Below are 3,735 nucleotides of genomic sequence, written 5' to 3'. Positions count from 1 at the left end.
TAGGACACAGAAGAAACGATAAAATTTAATTAAGGCACAGGAGAAGCTGTGATCAAAAGCATTGAGTTGGAAATGAAAGGTGCTAGTTGCGAGCAGATGTTCAGCAGAAACATTCAGAGTGTTTCAAGAGCATATGTATTTATAGAAACAGGACTGCAGGGCTGGTGAAGTAGCTCAGAGTGCTTGCCTGCATCCACGAGGCTCTGGGTTTATTACCAATGATGGATAAAAGCCAGGTGTAGTGGTACCTGTCTAGTCCCAGCACTTGGGAGATGGAGACGGGAGGATCAGAGTTCAGGCCACTTTCTGACATCTTTCAGACCCTGTCTCAAAGGAGGGATGTGGGGCTTACTGGAGAGTGAGCTCAGTTGGTAACGTGCTTTCAAAAGTACAGACCTGTGTTCACTCCCCAGACACATTAAAAGTGTCAGGCAAGGCGGCACACAGTTATCACCCCAGTGTCAGGAAGGCTGAGACTGCCGCTCCCTAGGGCTTAATGACCAGCTGACTTAGCCAACCAGGTGAGCTCCAGGCCAGGGAAAGGAAGAAAGGATACAACAAAGTCATCCTCTGAATTCACAAACGTGTATGCAGTCTATATGCATATCTACACACATGAAAATACATACACTAAAAGGATTGACAAGGTAAGGTGGACTCAGACTGTAGCTAAGGAGGGTAAGGATGTGATTAAATTTGAGGAGATCCACAAATCCCCTGGTACTTTAGGTAGAACCTTTTATGTGCTCTTCTTCTATTCATTGTTTTTCCCAAATTCTCAAGAGTTTATAAATCTACCATTTAGGTTGCATTTAAGAAGATGGTAGAGAAACTGAAGCTTGATTTTTGTAGTCAGTTATTCCTCAGGTTTTTCTATTACAGCACTCACTGGAAGAGAGGGACTCTGTATCTGGTGCATGTGTTGTACCTTCAGAGGCCAGCAGAAAGTGTTGGATCCCCTAGAACTGAAGTTAGATTGTTTTGAGCCACCATATGGGTGCTAGGAATTGAAGCCAGGTCCTTGGGAAAAGCGACTAGTCCTCGTAACTGCTGAGTCATTTCTGCAGCCCCTAAGGGCCTGAGGTTAACCCCAAAACCTGAGTTAAAAAGCCAGATGTGGTCGGGCAATGGTGGCTCATGCATTTAAGGAGGATCTCTGTAAGTTCAAAGCCAGCCTGGTCTACAGATTCTACAGATCGAGTTTCAGGACAGCCAGGACTGTTATACAGAGATACCCTGTCTTGGGAAGGAGAGGGGGAGGAAGCTAGGTATGGTCAGGCAGTGGTAGCACACGCCTTTAATCTCAGCACTCTGGAGACAGAACTAGGTTTGAGACCTGCCTAGTCTACAGAATGAGTTCCAGGACAACCAAGGCTACAGAAAGAAACCCTGTCTAAAAAAAGAAAAGCCAGGTATGGTGATGTGTGCTTTGATTTCAGCACTGAGCAGGGAATGGCAAGTGGACCCCTGAACTTGCTGGCTGGCCAGATGAGCCAAATCTGTGAACTCTAGGTCTGTAAGACACCCTGTCTCAAAAACCAAGGTGGATAGGTTCTGTGTCCACACACATGCATCTGCACTCTTAACCATTGAGCCATCTTTGCAAAAAATTTTCTTAGCAAAAGACTGTGTCTCAAAAAAAAAAACCCTGCCCAAAATCTTAAAATCAAACACCCTTAAATTATAAGTGTACATGTAACGTGTAAGTTTTGATTTGTATGTGTGTGTAGTGCTGGTAATCAAACCCAGGGTCTTACACTTGCTACCCAGTTGTTACACCCCTTGAGTTACATCTTCTCCCCCAAGATTTTGACATTCGCTTACTTGTCAATATCTTAGATCCTGCATAAGGCAGCAGACATTTATTATAAGTAAACATGGTTGGGCTAGTGAGACAGCTCATTGCATAGAAGCACCTGCCATGTAGCTTGATGGATGACCTGAGTCCTGTCCTGGGTCAAGGAGAGAACTGACTTGAGAAAGTTGTCCTCTAGGTTCCACGTGTGGACTGACACATGCCACACCATATATGCACACAATATTAGTAATACTAATAGCAATACATTAATAACATTTATATTGATATTTTAATAGTGATGAGAAAGACAAAATAAGGGTATTGTTAGCTCAAATTCTATTAGTTGCTTGAGTCCATTAGAAACAAAAAGGGAGTAGCTAGCTTTCCCAGCACTCTGGATGGCACAGGCGAGTAGATCTCCGTGAGTTCAAGGCCGACCTAGTCTACAAAGTAAATTCTGGACTGCCAGGGCTACACAAAGAAACCCTGCCTCAATCCCTCTCCAAAGGAACTTTAATCCCACACTTGGAAAGCAGAGGAAGATTGATCTGTGAGTTCAAGGACAGCCTGATCCACCTAGCAAGACCCTGTCTCAGAGAGAGAGAGAAGAGAAGAAAGTACGAGTGAGGATGAAGCTCGGTTGGGAAATTGCTTTGTCTAGCACGCGCAAGCCCTGGTTCAATTCCTAGAACCACGTAAATCAAGAGTGGTAGCGTAAGCCTGTAATCCCAGCACTGGAGAAATGGAAGCTAGAGGATCAACAATCCAAGGTCATCTGCAACTACGTGGCGAGCCTCAAATCAGCGTAAGAGACTTGAAGCTTTGAATTAATAGGAAGAACAGAAGAGAGAATATTTGTCTCTGACTGGAGCCTTAAAGGTAAGTCTAGCACTTTTAAAAGTTTTTTAAGTGTGTGTGTGGGGGGGGGAGTGCTGAGACCCGAACTCTGATCCTCTTCAAGAGATAGATGAGCTCTTAACTGCTGAGCCATCTCTGTAGCCCTGCACTTTAAAAAGCAAAGAACAAAACCTCAGTCTTTCTCAGTTGTCCACAATTCTCTTGTACATGAGTGATATGGAAATAATAGAAGTCACTATTGTAATTAACAGAAAAATACTCAACAAAAATGAAGCCTTACTCTGCTAAACATTACATATCCCTATATATGCCAAGCAAATCCAATCCTGTGCAAGGTGTCTCAGTCATCGGTGTGGCACTTCTTGTGAGCGCAGTTGAGGTGTTTCTGTGAACAGTTAAATTGTCTTTGACTCATTTTACCTCTCCAGGGCCATTTCTGAGTGATAATTAGAGAAAAATGTCAGTCTGTTTACTAACTGCTGTACAAAAGAGGTAGCCCTCCCAGCTCTTTCAAAAGATTAAACCATTTCCTTGGTTCTGAGGGGTTCTCATACATGGAGATGTTTGAATGTGTTTATTTGTTGCTTGCTTTTTTTTATTTGTTTAATGAATGTGTGTATTTGTGGTGTATGGGTGTTTGCACACATTGGGGTTGTATGTACACATGCCCCGTGCATGCACATACAGAGAGGCCAAAAGGACATCACAGGTCCTCTATGATTTTCTACTTCATTCCCTTGAGATGGGGTCTCACTGAACCTGGATCTTGCAATATTTCCATCTGGGCTGGCTGATCAGGAAGCCCCAACAATCCTCCTGCCTTTTCCTCTCCCGAAACTGCCTAGTCACCCCCTACCACACTGGATTACAAGCTAGGGTGCCCCAGGGATCTTCTGTGGGTGCTGAGGCTCTGAACTCATGCTTGCACAGAACGTACTGCCACCCATGTGGTCATTGCCCCAGCCTTAAATGTACTTATTTTTAGGAAGGGAAATGAAGAGTTTCTAAACATTGATTGTTACATAGCTTCGTTTCTTTAAATAAAAAGGACTATGTGTATAAATTGTTTAAAATTTCCA

Source organism: Microtus pennsylvanicus, chromosome 10 (assembly GCF_037038515.1).
Source record: "Microtus pennsylvanicus isolate mMicPen1 chromosome 10, mMicPen1.hap1, whole genome shotgun sequence".
Taxonomy (NCBI): Eukaryota; Metazoa; Chordata; class Mammalia; order Rodentia; family Cricetidae; genus Microtus; species Microtus pennsylvanicus.
Note: the sequence above shows the minus strand (reverse complement) of the source record.